The sequence below is a fragment of the Xiphophorus couchianus genome, chromosome 13 (genome assembly GCF_001444195.1).
Source record: "Xiphophorus couchianus chromosome 13, X_couchianus-1.0, whole genome shotgun sequence".
NCBI classification, from domain to species: domain Eukaryota; kingdom Metazoa; phylum Chordata; class Actinopteri; order Cyprinodontiformes; family Poeciliidae; genus Xiphophorus; species Xiphophorus couchianus.
Genome location: NC_040240.1, coordinates 28348868 through 28370004, shown reverse-complemented (window position 1 = coordinate 28370004; position 21137 = coordinate 28348868). Strand labels below are relative to the sequence as shown.

At 37.4% G+C, this 21137-nt stretch overlaps 1 protein-coding gene across 3 annotated transcripts in view; it reads right to left on the bottom strand.

Annotated features, from left to right (window-relative positions):
• Positions 1–20538, bottom strand: part of thrb (thyroid hormone receptor beta) — a 98204-nt gene extending 77666 nt beyond the window's left edge. For 2 of the 3 annotated variants that reach the window (XM_028036179.1, XM_028036180.1), the window contains exon 1: positions 20197–20538. The gene's annotated coding sequence lies outside the window, so the exon portion shown is untranslated. The remainder of the gene's footprint in view (positions 1–20196) is intronic. The other variant, XM_028036181.1, reaches the window with a different exon arrangement.
• Positions 20539–21137: the final 599 nt, after the last annotated feature.

Genomic DNA, 21137 nt, shown 5'->3' with positions numbered 1-21137 from the left:
ATGAGGGCAAAGAGCATGTCCAACCTCAAACAATTAAAGCTCATCACCAAATATGACATTTTTAATGACAAGCATGCAAAAAGCTGATTCGCTATTAGAAGAAGGGTATGTTAATGTTAATAAAAAAATTTCTGGTGATTACTGAGGGCCGGGGTAAGTCATTCTCAACATACCATTTTAAAAGGTCCCCCCCCCAAAACTGCAATTCCTTTTACATTGTTGAATTTGTTTTGGAGAGATGCCTTCCTCATTTCCAAGCAACTTCTTGATACAAGGGAAATCATTTGAAATCCAACTCCTCCGTTGGTATGAATAATTCATCCAGTCATTTATTGATTTATATAGTCCTTTGAAAAACAGCCAGGGTGCTTTACAAAGATCATAGAAAAAAACTAACCAAAAAACCCCCAAAGGGAATAAATGTACATTACATCTGTTGAACGCTGTCTATCATGGAGAGCTTAGATTCAAAGCAAAGCCTTCACTCACTATTGCACTTTATATTCCTTAGTTAAATGGCCCTCTCTTCCCACTCACAGACTCTTACACTGGTATCCAACCTCCAGTTAATTCCATCATACTTGACATGTTACATTTCACACAAAAAACAATACCACAGCCTTCGATTTCAGGACTTTTTCATATTCAGTGTTCCTTCAGTGCGTATTGAGCTTTGCTAATTTTCTGGTCCCTCTATCTGAAACTTGCCACAGCAGGTCCTGACGCTCCAGAATCTGCTCACTTCAAAACTTTATTAAAGGGATGTGAAAATTTGTCTGTAAGCTCTTGTATTTATCAGTGAAAACTCTTCTGTTGCCAATGTGTGTATCAATTTTTAAAAGTGTTAAGTAGATTATATTTCTGCCTTTAAGTTATTTTTTGTGATGTATGTAACAAGTCTCTGCTGTCAATGAGAGAATGAGTCTCAAGACTCAAGACTTCTTGATACAAGGAGTATCAAGAAGTCTTGATACTCCTTGATACAAGAAGTATCATTAAGTATCAAGACTTCTTCTTGATAGGATATTATAAAATATCCTTTTATAAAATCCTTTATAAAAGGATATTTATAAATCCTTTATAAATAAATAAATAAAGGATTTATTTATTTGGATAAATAAAAGCTACAAATCTGGAATAAAATGGCACAGTGCTGATAAGGACATAAAGCCTTTGTGAATAAAAAGGTCTCACACTTTGATATGTATAAAGGCCCAGGTCAGTGAGTGAGAGCAGACCCAGAGGAATCTGGTTCTGGGGTGTGGTTGTGGCGATGGAGGAAACCTGTTGCAGCGATGTTCACCCCTATGTTTTATTTACCTTCTTTATTCATCTATGAAAATCGTTTTTTGAGTGGATACGATGTGCTCCATTTCCACTGAGGGAATCCTTTTAACTTTCTAGGAGCCTGGGTGGTTTTCTTCCCGCCTCATTTGCACTCCCTTCGACTTTTTCAGGAACCGCGGAGGCTTCTTCCTTCTCCAGGAAGGGAAAAGTGTTAGGGCCTTGGTGTTTCAACACAAGCGTGGGAGTCGGATTCCACTTGCTTTCATTCAGTTACATTATTCCAGAAAGTCTGGAGTAACAGCACTTAACTCTTAATCATATATACTACAAAACAATCACAGAATAACACTCCACTGATATGATGTCACAGATTTTAACTGTGATCTTCTGTCACACACAGCAGATATCTGGGCCCACAGATCTCAACAGCACTCCTGCAGGAGAAGGACCCACTCAGTGTCAGGACACCTCATCTACATGTACAGCCTTGTTTTGGTCCCCAGCAGGAAAATGCACACAAGAACCATCCAGCCAAGTTCAAAACGTTCCACAAAATAGACTTAGACTTAGACTGACTTTATTGTCATTTTGCATGCACAGGGTGTATACAGAACGAAATTTCGTTGCATACGGCTCAAAATGAGGCTCTGGTGGAATAAAGTTCCAGAACCTACAGTCAAAGTAGAACTTTTTCTAGTCCTGTGTTTCTAGAAGCAAAGCTGATAACGCCTTAAACACTCACAGCTCCATCTACAACACACACTCAGGTCTACCAAACCTCAGTGTCAGTCTGTTCCTCACTGACTAATGCACTTCTCATGACATAGCTGAATTATCCAGCTCAACATCTGTTATTAAAACTTTTCATTTAAACAGCCTATTGTAATGTCCTGCTTTACTAAGCTGCACAAACCATTAGTTAGTTGAAGTATGCTTAAACATGTCACATTTTTATGCACTTCCTGTAAATTCTTCTTTTGCTGCCATTCCTGCTGTGCAGCATTATAATGCCCTCTACAGCAACACCTTGTGTTTAGCAAAGCTACTGCACTGTGGGGGATTTTTAGGTATAAAAAATTTCAAAACCTAAGTTGTGGAACCCAATGTTAAAATATGGGATAAGGCAACTGTCTGAAAAGAAATGAAGAGCAGTGGAGGCATGCATAAACACACAGGCGGTGCAGGCAGGAGCACACACAGGAAGCACAAATGATCCTGACGTATGGAGTTGAGTCTTCCCTCTGTTTGTGCGGAATCAAGGCACACCTTAGAGCCAATCTTCAGCTGGGTGTTTGCAGCCACATGAAATTATTGCAACAGCAAAAACAGACATGGGTGGCACTGGTGGAGGGTTAAAACAGCAGAAGAGACAAACAGAATGCTGTAGAGATTCTGTCATCCATATAGATTACAGGAATATAACACCACAAAGCTCATCTTTGGAGCAGAAGCTGAAAAGTTTACAGGACGCCCTGTGAGGTCATGATGCTGGTCGAATGATTTCTAACAAAAGCATCCTTTACAGGTGATATATAAAGGACTGTGCTGCTTCTGAAAGGAACATGCTTCAGTGAAAAAAACAGTTGTTTCTCTAATCTAAGGAAGTAACATTAGAAATACTGCTAATACATTTTTTTCATAAAAAAAAAAATTATTTTGGAAAATCTCAAAATGCCCTTCAATGCAAAAATGCAGGCCTTTTGATGGCCAACCTGAAGCCAGAGTCAGTCCCTCACGCACTAACTCCGTTACACTTTGTTTTACATGTACATATTTTCATTTGTTTGGCAACATTAGAACTAATTGTACAGATTTAGTTGACTTTTATATATGTAATTCTGTCAAACATCTCTTAATATTTGTTGTACTGTCTTGTTTTGCCGGTACTGTGGGGGGTCACCCTGGACAATTTACCACTGCATCAACTAGCACATGCAATTAATGTTAAAGCCTTGAAAGTAAATAAATAATACACACACATGCAAAAGGCCTACACTTGCATATGAAAAATATGCAAACTGAACTTGCAGGGCTGTTGGGTGGGCAACGACACAGCAACACCTCTTTGCCATGATTCAGCAGTATAGGTGTTACTTCAGACTCCTTGCCTTCACATCAGTTCCACCATATTGTCAACATCAATACTTAAGTGGGCAAAAATATGGAAGAGCTCCAGATAAACATTGTATTCAGAAGACCCAGAAATATCAAGCGGAGTAGCACAGAATTTAGTAAGAACAAGATTTCAGAGAAAGTAACCAGCTGCTTGGTAGTCTGGCCGTTGCATTCCTACTCATTTCTGCTAGATTCTCATCTCTCTTCACTACTCCGAATGGGGTTTCTCCCACTGAACTCAATATCCTCTGATAAAATTTCAATGTGGGCCAATCAGCAAACAGAAGGAGAAGTTGTGAAAGATGATGTCGATTTTCTGCTCTGTTTTAGAATTTTAATCTGCCTGCAGTTTTAGCAATGGCAGGAGAGGAAATGAAGGAAGCCGTTCAGTACATGTTGACCACACTTCCAAATATATAATATTATATATTCTTAAAGAAAATGACTAACTGATGTTATTGATGATCAATTTTAAGTCAAAAAATTGTTAATATGCTTAGATTATTACTTGCATGTTAATCTTTGACAACATGTTTGTCATTCTATTATTTAGAATCTTTTGTATAAAACCTTTAATATGAGTGTTTTGAGTTAATATGGAGTTAGTTAATATCAGTGACCAGGGATTTTAATTAGCTGCATAACATGCTCACCAGTTTCTAATATGTTTAGCTTTAATGCAACTTCTCCTCTAAGCTGTTTGAAAAGGCTGAATTTTACTGCAGTTACTAATACAGATTGTTCTCATGAGAGATAAACAAATGAATACCTATATTATTTCAGCATAGCTACTATCTTAAAACTATTCTCCTTTCATAGCCTTCAAAGCTAATATTACCTTGCTTAATATGGATAAGAGACTTTGAGTTCTGTGAGCATTTTATTTTCGGGTTTTAGTACACTTTGAGGAAGGTTAAACTACACCACAGCTATTTAAACCTGGAAGTACCGCACTTTTAAACCAAACTAGCATATATGTTTTATATAATCCCTTTGTTGAAAAGAGGGAAAAAAAAGACACTGCCAATTTCAGATTAGGTCACGCAAAGTCCAAAGAATCTAAAGGCACATGCAGGCTTACACTTTTATGATGGTGTTATTTTGTCCTTAATGAGCTTAAGAAGCCAAGACCCATTATTCCTAAGCACATGTGGGCTGACTTCACATCTCCAGCTGTATGAATACATAGTAGTGGAAAAAAACAAACACATGCTGTCCAATCAGAGGGCCAAAGCATGTTCAAACTAAAATTAAAGTTTACAGCAATGTCAAAAATACAACTAATGCAGACGATACCAAGATAATGTTGCTCTTGCATGAAGCATACTGGGAGGGAATCAGGTTCCCACCAGGCACCTTATTAATAAAGACTTATTCTCTACAGAAACATGGTTTATACTTAGAAAACATAATGGTGTATTCATAAACCAATTTAATTTTGGACATCCTGATCAACTTGACATGAGGGAATAACTTTTGACATTTCATTAGAACCCATGATATCTATGAAAATCTATCATAACAGAAATATTTTATGATTTTATTTACTCCTCTATTTTAGTTTCTATGAAACCTACATAAAATATCCACAAACTATGTTGATTCATAAGTTTCCTATCAGGCAAATGCAGCAAAAAAAAAACACTCAGTAAAAAGATGAATAAAAAAAACATACTAGATGTGGAATATTTCTGTTTATTGGAGGAGAAACTAGGAACTAAAGTGCTATAGTGCAGATAGTAGCATTAATAAGTAGCTAATTTTCTAGGCTTGGTCAGATGTTTTCTAGTACATGGAAGCACTTTCTCCATAATGTTGATTTCTATATGATTGTAAGTAGTTAAATACAGCTGCCTGTGCAAGTCACTCTTTATAGCTACTTTGAGAATTTATCCTCTAAGTTCTCGGTCTAAACATGAAATAAATTACATTTTAGCTTAGTTTATACCATATACGTTTGTTTTTTCAACAACTATGTAATAGTCAGGCTGTAGCTAATCAACTTTGCATGTGGCTAATTGAAAATGCTGACTATTAGCCATAATGGATAATAGCTTTTGAACCTAGTAAAGAAACCCTGCTAAAGCAAAGGTATTTTTGGACAGCTTTAATATCCACTCATGTAATGGCATACATGTGAATGTATAAACGGGGCTTTTCAACCAGTCCTCAAAGGCCAGCATCCTGTAACTTTTAGATGTGTCCCTGATCCAACACACCAGAATCAAATGACTGATCATCTCCTTGGTATGCAGTCAGGTTCTCCACAGTCCTGCTGATTAGCTGATTATTTTACTCAAGTGTGTTGAAGCAGACACACATCTAACAGTTGCCGGAGTTAAAGACCCCTGGACTATAAACTGTTTGTCATTGCTCTGTTATGTGGATGAGACCCATTAAATTTAGAATGAAAACCCTTGGTGATGACACGTAACACAAGATGGCACTTATTTCGCAAACTTTAAGCAAATACTAAAGCAGTGTGTTAAACCTGAATCTACCTCAAGAATCAGCAGTTTGGAGGATGATGTTGTCAACAACATGAAGTTTCTTTCTGTATGACTCAATCTGTTCCTTACACAATTAGAATCAGAATTTAGGCCCACTCTCACTCAATGTTGTAACAGTTTATTGACATTTGCAGCAGTTTTGACTTTTGCACAGCCTGACTATAGTTTGGACTTTGGTAAGTGAAAATATCTTGATTCTTTTCCTTCTTAGTGTAGACTGTGTGTGTTATTATGATCATGGTCCTGTAAACCTAACCTGAGCTACATTTCCGACTAATGGTCTCCATTATAAGTGTTTGTAGTTGATTCAGCTTAGTTGTAGAACAAGCTCATGTCATTTACCCTCTGCCAGCAGAATGGCTGTTGGCTTCTTTTTTTCTTAAATCGATTACAGCATAACACCTTAGCTATTGTCAGGTAAACATTGTTCTATTTGTTAATAGCTCAGTAGGTTACCAGTTTCAACCAGATTTCAGCTTGACCATCTTGACCATAACCGATTAGTTTTACTTTCCTTTGGGTTGTGAACAGACCACAGCTGAGACATAATTAATACCTGCCGTGTACTCATTTTATGTCAAAGTAGTAGTTGTCCCAGCAACCACATTTCCATTGGCTTTAAAATTGTGTAATTTGTAATTATGAAAATTAATTTGCTTAATAAAAACATACCAATTTGAAAAAACTTTTTATTGAAAACTTTTTTCAATAAAAGGTGGTTGTTTGGCCATACCAAAATTAGTGTATTTCACTAAACAGAAATGGAAACACTTTTTTTGCATCACGAGTCACGTGATCAACTACCAATGACAAAAAATACAAGGAAGTCACATTTGCCGCCGCCATGTTTTTTTAGTAACTTATCACACGAACGATCTTATTCACGGGTGATTTTAATTACATTTACTATTTAAAGGAAATAATTTCAAAATTGTGTTTTTCGACATTTGTAATGGAAACACAACTACTGTACCATCTATAATGTGTTTATAAAAAAATAGGGAATTAAACACCTTTCATTCATTTGGCTCAAAAAATAAGGAACACAAACCCTCCTGTAAAATCCTATATTAGATAAATCATACAGGAGAAAGTTTGCACACTTGTGCTGTTATTTTCAACAATGAAATGTATATATTTTTAGAGTTGCACAATGTATGGTTGATCATTATAAAATAAGGAGACAAAAGGAGTCAGATGATATCAATCAATCAATCAATCAATCTTTATTTCAGACACAAAAGAGGTCCATAGTAAAACAAAAAGAATAAAAAAACAAAAAGAAACATGACAGTCACTGAGCCACAAATAAATGATGACGCCAATGTTTCCACAATCTTGAGAAAAATCTCGCTGTACTAAAAACAGGGTTTACTAAAATTGCTATTATATTATTGTATGACACGGATAATCTACACATACATTTATACATGAGATTCCTGAGCGCAGCTGCACATGTGGGAACAGCGTTATGTGCAAACATGTGGCTGGCACTGCTCCATCTAGGCACTTTGAGTAGGAGCCTCAGGCCATCATTGTATGCCACATAAAGTTTGTGCAGGCTACTTTTTTTTAATATCTTCGCCATAGATGGGCTGTGTAAAATGAAGTACAGAAAACTTTAAAAAGAGCTACCTTCACAGAGGATGAACACATACCAAACTTTCTGATCAAAATATTAGCCTGTGCATACATCATGCAATACTGCCTACAAATGTCACGATCATCAGATAGGTCATCAGTTATGTAATGTCCCAGATATTTAATTTCATTGCATATATTGAGGACAATGCCAGATAAAGAGAAGTCAGGGGTTATCAGATGCTTATCTGCTCTACTTCTAACAATCATGACATTGCTTTTCTTAGCGTTATATTTGACATCAAAATCACATCCATATTGGGAGCAGACCCTTAGTAATTGTTGAAGGCCAGCACTATATGGGCATAAGATTACCAAATCATCCGCATACATTATGTGATTGATTGTGCGGTCACCAACTACACAGCCTGTTTTACAACAATTCAGGCGCTTTGATAGTTCATCCATGTAGATGTTAAAAAGGTAAGGGGACAATATACTTCCCTGCCTTACTCCGTTACCAACATTAAACGAGTCAGACAATGAGTTACCCCATTTGACATACATTAGTTGATGACCATACCAATAGACCATTATTCTAATTAGATATTTGGGTACACCTCTGCTTTCTAACTTGCAGAACAATTTTTGATGATTCACGCGATCAAATGCTTTAGAAGCATCAATAAAACACATAAATACTGTGGTGTTGCGCAAATTATACAAATCTAAAATCTCCTGTAGCACAAAAATACACATGTCTGTACCATGTTTGGGTTTAAAACCGAATTGATTATCAGAGGTCAAAAGAAACTCTTCCAGCCTATTTAGAAGGACTCTTTCAAAAACTTTCGACAAACTACTAGCTAAAGCTATGGGTCGGTAATTCTCCAAGGAGCTAATCTTACCCGCTTTGTCTTTAATAGTGGGTACCAGAATGACAGATAACATTGATTTAGGTAGCAGACCATGTACTAGACAGCCAGTGAAACACATAGAGAGTAATGCACAGAGTTTTTTACTTGCATTTTTCAAATGCTCAGTGGAAATGTTATCCATCCCACAGGCCTTATTGTCTTTCAGTGTCATAATTGTATGATATATTTCTTGTGGGGATACAATCACATTCTCATTACTGTGAATGCTTCCTATGTCAGAAATGTCACTTTTGACACAATTAAACAGCGTACTGTAGTGCTCTTTCCATAACTGAGTGATTTCTTTTACACCAGTAACACCATCAATAGTAGATGGAAGTGACGTTTTACAGTTATTTACTTTCTTTATTTCTTTCCAAAAGTCCTTAACATTATTATTTCCTAACTTTCTAGCAAGAGAGTCAGACCTCATAGTATTTTCACGTCTCCTTATGAATCTTAAAAAATGTTTAAAATTAGCATTTGCTTGTTTTTTGTATTCAAACAAGGGGCCATGTCTCTGTTTACCCGCATCGGCCCATGCTTTAAGAGCCCTTCTGGCCTCTGCATGATGTTCTTTTACATAGTCGTTCCAACCCGGCTTGGTGCTATGCAAGATGGTTTTATGCAGTGGCTTGCTTGAGATAAGGAGGGATTTCACAACATTCTCATACAGAGTACATAACTCAATACCATGTTGAGGGTCTTTACAATTCATATCACGGCATGAGATCATTTTGAGATTATTTCTCAAAATGAAAGAGCTATTGATCCCATTTCCCCATCATGGAACATGGCATCTTTAGAACCCCACTGTCAAATCCAAACATTTTAAAGCTGAGTTCAAGTCAGAAGTGTAATTCTGTCTCATTTAGTGAAATACCTTTCAAATCAACATCATACCACCATTCTGGATTCCCTTAACTGTAAAGGAGAGGCTCCAGTATCAGTATGCTGCCATGGAAGACTCACCTTCCTTTGAGATTTAATGCCACCAATTATCCATCCACCTGACACCTGCAGTGAGTGAGCAGCTGATTGGAGCCATTCAGAGCCTCAGTGAGTGACTTACTCCTATAGACGGAGAGGGAGCCAATGCTGGGAGAGTAAAGACGAGCCGGGAAAGATACCAAATATTACAAGTTTGGTTTTGCTTTCATGTCTGACAGCATGACTGTCAGACTGTTTAGTTATTAAATTTAATTTAACGGTACTAGGCCAGTCATTAGCTGCTCTCACGTATAGTAGAGGATAGATTATGGCCAACTCATTGTTTATTAAGAGAAGAATTTACACAGTTAAACTACATCAGGAAGATATTTTAAAATGGAATGAAAATAAGCGTAACACAAATTTAATCCTATTTTTTTATATTTGGGAAAAATGTCATCTCAAGCTCTGATTTATTTGATATCTAGTCGGTACACTTTAATCATATTGACAAATTTAAAGTCAGTTACATCAATTCTAGTAGATTCTTGTTATCAAACAATGCAGTCAAGTTCACTGTATTATTCAAATTGTTTAAGAAGTTTTTTTTTTTTATCTAAGGAAGCGTTTCTCAACAGTGGCGTTCAGAGGGCGGCAGGGGGCGCTGGCGGAAAGTTTTACAAAAGGGGCGTGCTGAGACTCCTATGGGGGGAGTTTGCTCCAAGGTAAGTTTTACACCTTATATGCACAACAATACCAGTTTAGACTTTGAGCAACTTGCTAAAACTGTATTGTGTAACATTAAAATATGCTTGGCTGAAACTGTATCATGGAGCAGCTCTGCAGTCCTGCTAATGGTAGCTTCACCACATCAGTTCAGCGTTACACCAGCTGATGACGGTGATGTGATTCACTTGTCTGGTGTTCAAATATTTTGTTTTATTGAGGATTGTTGTACATACGTTTTGGCAGTGCTGTGATCATGTCAAAGCAGCAACTTATACAAAAAGTGTTTTATTATCCGTCTGGATGCTGCCCGCTTCCATGGAAGGACGACAGAATATTGCTCTTTTGTAATTAGTAAAATCACGATACACTCACTGTGTATCCCTCAGAAAAATGAATCAATTTAAATAAAGAAATCCCTCCATGGGTGATTCCACGATAGAGAGCATTTATTTTATACATTTAACATCGGTGCTGAAAATGATCCGGTATGAAAGGGTAGTACCACAGCATTTTGAATTTAAGTCATCTAAATACCAGGATTTTCCCCGTTGTTTTAAAAGGTTCCGCACCATAGGAGGTAAAAAATAGAAATAAAAAAATAATAATAAAAAAACGACACACACATTGCGCAAAACTCTGAAACAGGAGAACCGAAACGTAGAATGGAGCAGCAACAAGATCAGAGAATCAAGTGAATCAAGATCAGAGAATCCGCCGGTTAACAATGAAAAATCACTATGAGAGGCAAATCAGGTGAAACACATGATGATTGGGCGGCGGAGGCGCAGCAGGTGATGAGTGAAGATTACTGGTGGTGAGCGACTGAGCATCAATACAAACGATAAAATAAAACTAGCAACAGGAAAGAAACTAAAGAGGACCACAATAAACCAAGAGAGGATAAAACTAATCAAAGAAAACTAAACGGACATGAATGAAGAACAAAATGCAAGAATAAACTAAGAAACTGAAGTAAATGCAGAGGAATAAACTGGTATGGCAAGACCTTTTGAGCAATAATTAATACAGAGTGTGGCAACAACAGACAGACATTGTTTTCAGATAAAAGGTAAAATAATATTGTTGAAGTGCCATGAGTTTGTTGAGACAACATCTAGTACTAAGAAGAAAATTGTCTTACACACCATAAAAGTAAAAAACGTATCACTTATTTATATTTTTAATTAGTTTTGATATATTTATTTCTTCAATATTAGTTTTCATGTCAGTGTTAATGTCACGAGGCTGTTCAGTGACTCCATGACATTTTCAATCTGACTCATTAGGATTTGATTAAGAACTAGCCTTGTTCTTTGTAATTTCTGTCCAGTAAAACTATTAGTCTATAAATCAATAGACAGGTCTATATACAGATATAATCCATGTTTCTGTCCCATATTTGTATGGCAAAAAGCATCTGGAACTTTTACTTTTCCAATGAAAGCTCTGGTTTGCAAAGTAAATGCCATGTAGGTGAAATTTTATGAATGATACTCTGATGTCCCATTCACCTGAAGGCAGCACAAAGCTGCACCACCAGAAATTCACAAAAACAATGAAGAGAAGATGATTGATATAGTTGGAGTTCTACCCATGTTTTAATGTTGAAGAGCACTTTCGTTTTGCAAATAGATCAAAGTTTAAACTTGTATTGTTGTGCATCTTTCATCTGGTCATTTTGTGCAAGATTTAACAACTAACATCAGAAAATGGCACAGAACAAGAATATTTTTTCCACTCTGATTGGCTACTGTTTGGCCTACCGATTTTAAGTTGAATGTTCATTGCATTTTCATAGACGCCTGTAAAAATTATTTCTATTCCTGTGGCTTTTTTGTTCTCTGGGAAATTATTTTTGATGATAAATGCAGAAACAACCATAAAAATCAAAACATCAACAACAGTGATAGTAATATTAAAACAATAATATTAAGTGCAAAGTAGCCTATAAATTCTATGATGGGGGCGGTAAGGGACCTGGATAATGGACAGGGGGGTGCTGGCCCAAAAAAGGTTGAGAAACACTGATCTAAGGGAACCCAGTAGACTCCATTGAGTCATTGATTTGCACTGTCCACTCCTCCTGGACTCCATGTCGCAACAACAAACAGTTGCTTGTATTGTACACTGAGCTATCATTTATCTGGAGCATGCATACAGCAACTGTGGAGAGGAAAACTCCCCTTTAACAGGTAGAAACCTCCAGTATAAATTCAATCATCAGTTACATGCTGTGGGTGGTCAACTGTTTGAGGATATTGGAGGTATTTCATCCTTCCATTGTACTTAAGGTTCATGTTGCACAAGATGCAATTGGCTGTAATATATTTAGCCTCATACTTCGAAGCGATTCTGCTGTGAGGTCAAATAAAAATATGAAGTTTACACAATATGTCATCATGCAAATATGCCTCGTGTTATTGGAACCACCAAGCAAAATTCTTAGGCAAGGAGAGTAAGCATTCCTAATAATTGAACTACTGAGCACTGATTCTCCACTTTCTTGGGCAAAATATACTTGTATTGGTATTTGTTTTAAAAATACCAAATGTCTGAGGGAGTCTTTCTCAAACTGTGCTCCCAGGACCACTGATGATCCGCGAGAGCCCTGTACTAGTCCGCAAGATACTACATGTAAACAACCATTTATTTGCTGTGACATGAGCTCAAAGTGTGATTCATACATAAAAATGAAAATGAATAAGTGACTTAAAACCGGGTCACACAAAAGAAAAGGTAAAGATAAGAAAACAATGGGATCACTTATGATTGGAGAAAGCCATGTCATACCTGCTGAGGGTTTTGATGTGTTGTTCATGAGCAAATTGATTATTTTGAACGACTCTATGGTGTGAGCAAGTTTCAGTTCATGAGAATTGTTTATGCTTATAATGCTCGGCTCACACGTCAACAGCTATTGTTATTTTTATTTATTTAAAAATTATTTAATGGCTGAATATACAATAGATGAATACAATCAATAGCAGTGAGTGCATATTTTTTACTTTAACAGCACAGAAGAGGATTTATGTTTCTGCCAAAGCAATTTAAGTCTGTTTTTCCCTTATTGCGCTTCTAAATTACAAATAACCTTAAAATGTTATTAATATACAACAGCTGTAGTAAAGAATGTCTCTTTTTGATTTCCATAGATTTGTTTGACATCAATTGAAAGCCTAGAATCGATACTTTCAGAACCTGTAAATAACTCAAAACGCCACAAGTTGATGTGTTGATGGTTTTGTTGTGGCCAGTCACATTTACAGAACAGCTTTCTCATTAGGATGACCAAAGAAGACAATAAGTGAGTTAAGAGACTAATATTTTAGGCTATATATAATAAGATGTTGTATTATTGCAATTTCGAGTTAGGTGGTCCATGAGTTTTTGTTAAATGTGGTCCTCAGCCTGAAAAAGTTTGAGCAACACTGGTTTAAGAAAAGCATAATTTTTTCTTAAGACATTTCATGTCATATTTGCACAAAGAACTTCAGTAACGGAGCAAATATTTTACAAGTGGATATTGCTTATTTTATAAAAGGATAATAAAATCTCTCTAGCTCCTATTTACAAATTGGAAGTTATTAATCAGCATATGGAAATGCAACATTAACAAGAGCTTTGTATTAATCAGTTGATCAATTAGGTCATTTAATTTCCTTGGGATTAACAAAGCACTTTTGAATTGCAGTAACGATGTATATTTTACCTTCATCGTATCCTTTTAGCTCCATCAAAGCCATTCTCATCGAACACTCATAATTACTGCATAACTCCTTGCTTTACCCCTATGAAGAGCTGAGGCTTGCTGCTGCATGTAAAACTGGTAGCTGCAGTGGCAGAGGGAGAGACTTTTAAGGGGGAACAACTGAAATGTCATTTTTTCCAGCTATTTGCTCCGGTGCCACAAAGCGCTCAGCTGCAGCAACACACAAGGATATGCTGGAGACTGCAGACACAATTACTGCTCTGTGAGCCAGTGGCTGTCCAGACCAGCCACTACAAACACGAGCAACAAAGCAGGACTGAGACCTTAAATACTTTCAGCTGACAACTGGTGCTGCCTTCAGGAGCTCCCAGGGTGCCCGCTGTAAAAGAGACTCCCATTTTCTGCTGCTGTGAGTCATCCATATATTACTGGGTAGACTGGAGTTGGTTGTCACATTGTTACTGCCACATTATAAAATTCTGATAACCTGACATTCCATTCCACATCCATTTTGCAGTGCTTTAAAAAGCGGAGGTACATTCTCATTTCCATTAGCCAACTTATTCATCAATGTTCACAGAATATAAAACATCTAAAGAGGATGCATTAGGTTTGAGTTGATGTAGCAAACTAAACCTATGTAGTAGTTTTGACAGGTTTGCTGTCAACTGTGTGAACATTACAGAAAGTTTATAAACACAGTCCTGGAATAAGCAATCTGTTCCCAGTTGGGTTTAGGAAATCGATACCTGCTCAAGTGCAGGATTGATACAGTTATATATATATATATATGTTTATTCAACTTTTAAGCAAAGATAGCACCTTATTTTCTACAAAGTGCTGTGTGTGAAGAAGTCACATAGCTTAGTCTGCAGCAGTACATGTGTGTGTTTGTGGTGTGTGTGACAGCTGTGTTTGGTTCTTGTCATTGGTCTGAGCTGTAGTTTCAAAATAATTATTTAGTAAGGACTCAGCTTCATTGACAATTTTCAAAGGCCAAATACTGTAGTTCTACAGTTTGAGACTCTGTACGGTTTCATGTTAGCAACACCAGAATAAAGCTGCTAAATTTATAATAAATAAATAAAAATTAAACCTGAAAAGAACTGAAATCCTATCCACTGTTTTCCGTATGGCAATGGTGGACAACTCCAGGCCTCGAGGGCTGGTGTCCTGCAACGTTTAGATGCATCTCTACTTCAACACACCTGAGTCAAACAATGAAGTCACTAGCAGGACTCTAGAGAACTTGACTGCACTTAGGAGGTGATTCAGCTATTTCAATGAAGTGTGTTGGACCAGGGAGACACCTAAGAGCCGCAGGACACCGGCCCTTGAGGACCAGGATTGCCCACCCCTGCTCTAGGGACCTTGTCGTTTTTTTATTAAGAGTTTGGGGGGGAGGGGTACTTTTAGGGGTGCACAGATTGAACATTAAAACTGACTACTACACATACTAAAACTAACATGCTAATAAACTCACTAACCCTAAACTCCTAACTTACCAGTTAAATGAAAAATTAAGATGACATCTCAAAATGGGAGTTCTTTTCATTCTTTAAAATAATTATAGCAAAAGTAATTAATAGACTGGGCTTTTAATATTTTATTAAAACTAACAGAAAAAATAACATTGCAAAAGTTAACATTGGCAAAACTGATTTCTGAGTGCAAGTAAATGCATCACTCAGCTCCTCCCTCAAGTATTTGACTAATGTTGGGCCCATCAAATGGCAGAAGCATTTAATCACTCATGGGTATGTAATTAAACAGCGGTTTTGTATACATAAGTGCTGTTTAATTACATACATGTTAGAACATACCAAGTAATTCCAGTGACAATATCTACTATGTTACTGTATGTTCACGTAACCTCCAGACAACATAGCAGACTCAGTAGATAGAAAATAGCAGGAACTTGTTTACAAACCAGAAACAGACACACAAAACTCCTGGTGCGTTTTCGGTTGAAACGTGCTTGTTCTTCATTTGGTGAAATAACTAGAGGTGGGTTGGACAACCAAAAATTGTGCTCAATTGAGAGGAGGATTTCTTCAAAATAACATTAACCAAGTAGAATTGAAAAGTATGGTGCTGTAAAAATGACAGCACCAAAAGTACAACTCCCCCCTAAAATGTTACTCAAATAAATGTAACTGAGAAAATGTAATATGTTACTGCACCTTTCTGTGTTCCACACTAGTAATTCTACCATACTAGTAATTAATCCAAGCATTAGCAACATACTAATGCTTTTTAATGACAAGCTCTGAAGTTGTTTGGAGTTTCTGTAAAAATTACTTTTCTTGTAAATGTTTAATTAATTATGCTTCGTTTCTGAGACATAAATACATTTTAAAAATACAAAAAATCTATTACTAACTACAACTAATTTCATAAAAAAAACTAAATAAACTTGCATTAATCTCAAACTACAAAATAAAATGTAAGCAAAGATTTGTAATGTATAAAACATGTAAGTAGCCACCTTCAACATGACAAAATGAAAATAACATTTAGTCATTATTTTTATTATTATCTATGCAAATAAAATAGTCTATTAAAAATCTTGTCAAAACATAATCTGATTAAACTAGAAATAATTGTACAATCTGCCTGTGTTCAGTCATGAGCACAACTTCAAAGGTTACACATTGATATGAAGTACTAGGGTTTCCCCTACCATTCTTCTGAGGTGCCGGGGGAGCAACCAGGGTTAAATGTGCCAAATTTTGTTTTTGTGGCAGCAGTTTGCTCTCCTGCAAGTATCATCAGGAGTAACTGTGATTTCTGTTAATAAAAGAAAATTCAAACTCAAAATACCTCCCAAGTGAAATTAAATCAGGGGTACACTGATTGTAGTTTTCTGACCTTTCACCAATATTTAAAAAACATGATTTTGGCCTTTCTGTATTAAATATAGCAAAAAAGATGCAAAATTGGCAACAGTAGGCTCACTATTGTCCAATCCAGCCCTCTCTTTGAGACTTGTGTTGGTAGAAAGATCTGTGGATAAGATCATTTTCACATGCAAGTATTGACCTATTGTCGATCACCCAAAATTAAAGAAACTGTGGCTGATAAAGCTTTTAGAAAAAAGAGAAATCCACACATCAGTTGAAGGTAATACTTGGCTAATTTTACCAAACTGAACACAGGTCTGGGCGATAAAACAATAATGACAGCTATTGCGATAAACACGTGATCAATGTCAATAGAAAATACATCTGATACAATCTTGATAATGTCACTGGACTTTGATCCAAAAACCACATGGCATTCTGGGGGATGTAGGCAGAAGAAAGGCTCTAGCCCAGGGGTCTCAAACTCCAGTCCTCGAGGGCCGCAGTCCTGCAACTTTTAGATGTGCCTCTGCTGCACCACACCTGAACAGAATAATTAGGTCATTAAGGCTCTGGAGAACTGATCTACACAAAGGAGGAGGTAATTAAGTCATTTCATTCCGGTGTTTTGTACCTGTGGCACATCTAAAAACTGTAGGATTGCGGCCCTCGAGGCCTGGAGCTTGAGACCCCTGCTCTAGCCACTCAACCTCTAAGGTTACGTTCACACTGCAACCTGAAGAGACCCAAATCTGATTTTTTTCTCTTGTCTGTATCTGATCTTTTCATGACAGTGTGAACAACACAGATCGGATTTTTAAAAATGTGACTTCACTCTCACTTGGTATGTGTTCCTGAGTCCACTTCCTATGTGATCTTTTCAAATGTGACCTGTGTCAGTATGGCCAGGTTGCATTCATCCAGCCTTTATGTCACTGATACTCAACAAACGTCTCTGTTCTGCATCCTGACACGCGGAAGCAGGAAGAAAAACAACAACCATGGATTAAGTTGTCAATGTGCTGGCTCCAGTTGGACAACAACTTTAAAATAGCAAAACATGCTTACATCCCCAAACACACAAAAAAATCGGATTTCACAAAAAAATCAGAATTGAGCATTAAGGCCTGCAGTGTGAGCGTAGCCTAAGAAAGGTTTGTGAGGTCATCTGACTCGTGCAATCAGTGGTTAGCTAGCAAACATTGGTTGCTAGCTAACCACTGATTGCTAGCATGGTGCACATAGATGTGCACCATGCGCAGCAGCAGTTTCATGTTGCCTCCAATGTACTCTTCACTCCTTGGCAGTCTGCGTGTACTTGAAGCAGATTCAATGCAGACGTCTGTTAAGACACATCCCTGCAAAGGTATATTTTCAGAACCGCACACAGATACTCAGTGACGTACTGACTTGCATAGGAAAATGCCGTGCAAAAAACCGCAATCACATCGAACTGTTCACTATGTAACACTAAGCTGATAATGTTGAGAGCCAGGGCGGCCAGACACAAGGACGCGCAGCTACACTGCTGCTCTCTCTGTGCAGCACTGACACCAGGCTGCCCTGGTGGAGAAGAAACGGGGCTAGGCGCCCAACTAGCTCATCATGTGGGAGCAGTTTCAAGTTTCGCCACCATGGCCCATAACTACTTAAAATAAAAAAGAACAGGGTGGAGTGGAAGGAAATGAGTACGACAGCGTAAGAGAAATTTTGTATAAAACAGGAAAGGTTACATCACCAGTTTGGCAGTATTTGGATATTTAAAGCAAGAAAATAATCTATAATTATTGATAGCCACTGATATGAAATTTTTATTTTCAGCCATATCATTCAGCTTTATTATATCCATAGAATACAAAGTTATTAGCAGACGATAAACATACCTTTTGTTAATTTTGTTTCTGTTTTCTCTGTGTTAGTAAAGATGGTCGAGGCTGTCCACATTTACCTCACAGTTGGGGGCGCTAAGTCCACCAAAAGTGCAGTAGACTTCTGGACTTAGCAACAAACGAATAGAAGACCAGATCTTATGGCTGTTTGGATATTTTTCCTGCAGGCTCATGATCAGTCAATCAAGCAGAGTGACATAAACACCCACCCTCTCCAACTCCCCCCCCCCCCCCCATGTAACCATATAGTAGTATTGAAGCTATGAATTTGTAGACAGTGAATATATTTATAGTATAACATTGCATGTCAATGATATGAGCATTTTCAGTTTGAACAATTTTAGATTGCCAAACTCAGGTCTGTCTGGCTACCTGTTAGCCTAAAACTGCTTTTCTACAAATGCCAGTGACATTACACCTTTCCAATACAGACAAGGGACGTATTATTGATAATAACTTCATAGTGTTTGCCTTCCAAAAGTTCCAACTATCTCTTTAATAGAGAAATGGTTCTTGAAGGAGAGCCACTAATGAACTGAAGTAAAAAATTTGACCACCAAAGCTACCCTACATAATTATTTTGACTATTTGATCATTTGCCTATTTGCCTTTCCTAGTAAAAAACAGTAAAAATAAATAAAAAAATAAAATAAAAAAATAAATAAATTCTGACCGACCTGAATGCATCACTTCGTGCTCACATGGCCACATGTTACCCATCACACAAGTAATAAACGAGTGAACGTAAAGTGGCGTTAAACAAACGTCACACCTGAGAGGCAGGTCGTTCAAACACCTCAGTGATTTGGTGGTAACACAGTGACTGCAGCGTCATGGTCAACCTTTAAAGTCACTAATGCGCTGGGAGCGGGGTTTGCTTATTCTTGCACACCAGATGTTAATGGAGGGCTCCAGTGAAGTTCAAGTGCCAAAAAGCGAAAGCTGCTGCTGAACGCGGAAATACGCACAATATCTAACAGCAACACGATTATAAGTGAGTGAGGACATGCTGGAAGTGTTAGAGTATGAACTAGCGGATTTGCAAAGTGAACGTTTACGGGCCCAAACCCCCAACTCTATCAAGTATGAAGGAAAAAAGCTAATCCGGTTCGTTCCTCTATGGAACTCCGTGTTAAATCCATATATTTTTAACTCTCTTTCTTTAATAGACATGTAGCGAGTTTTACAAACAACTTTGGTTAAAATAAAGAATGTTTACGACAACTATATAATTCGGCGTCCTTAAAACAAGATAAAGCGTGCAAAAACGTACTATTTTTTACAAAATTTCCCTTAACTCTAGGTATAACACAGGGATAACAACTTGCCATCTTAGCAGCGTTAACATACATTAATGTTGAAATAATCCTCCTATAACGTGCAATTTAAAAATAATTTCTACCCCGAGCTGTCACAGAGGATGAATGGCTGCTTATAAGAAAATAAACATACGTATACAGACGTGCACTTTTTAGTACAAGCAAGATAGGGTTAAATTTCAGACATTTTGAATGTAATTCCACCGGACATAAAGATGTTTAACCTTACTGAAAGCATTTAGCCTAGAAAAAAAAACATTCAGTCCATGTGGCTGGTATATATATTTAAAATGTCCCTTTCAAAAGAAGCTGTCATTGGCTAAATAGTCATAAAAAGCCCCACTCCCCCTTAAAAAGCGAAACGTACCGCATATGCACCACGAAGCTTGTATCCAGAAACGAATCGGTGTCCTACTGGCCGTGCATTCCACCTCAGCTGGATCCAGTGTTGCTCTCCGTGGGCCAAGCTTAACGGGACACAGCGCCAGGCTCTAACCTGAAATGACCCCTGCCAGTGCAAACCAGGCAAGGGGCTACACCCGCGCGCGTGTGCCTGCGCGCTGCGGAACGCGTGCGCGACTACCACGGTCCGTGACGGCCGAGAACTTGAACATGGAGCCGAAAACAAGTCATGAAGAAATTACAAAAAGAGGAAGAAAAACACGACGAGACAGCACTAAGACTGAACGTTGAAGCACAAGAAGTTGGCGCTGCGGGGAATCCGAGAGCTGGTTCAAGGGCAGGAACAAAGCCTCGCCCTAATTACAAACTCCAAAGTACTTTCTTTTTTTAAGGGTTTTTTTAATGTCTGTTTTTCTCTATAACGGTTGATAGCAGTAAGACTATTTGACTGGTTACATCCGGGTTAGGGTCTTATAAAATAAAAATTATGTCTCAATATTGTTGGTCTTTGACCTACATGGTTCTGACTTGTTTACAGATTTCTGTTGAATATGCTTTTTTCTTTCAAATTGTTTTAAGGATTATTATTACACCAATAGAAGACAAGAAAATTAAAAAAGTGTTCAAATTATTTTATTGACGAAGAAAAAAGAGATCCGAACTTGGATGTGACAATTTAATATGAAATAGTAACTACCCCCTAATCCTAATAACTGGTTGTTCCACCCTGGGCAGCAACAACTGCCATCAAGTCTTTATAACTGGTAATAAGTATTTCCCATTACTGTGGAGAAATTTAGTAGTAATAATCTTAATTCAGATACATTGAAAGACAAATCATTTTGTAGTCCCTTCTCCACAAGCTTGGCTTTAACCAGATCTGCCACAGTCAGCCCTGGTCAGATT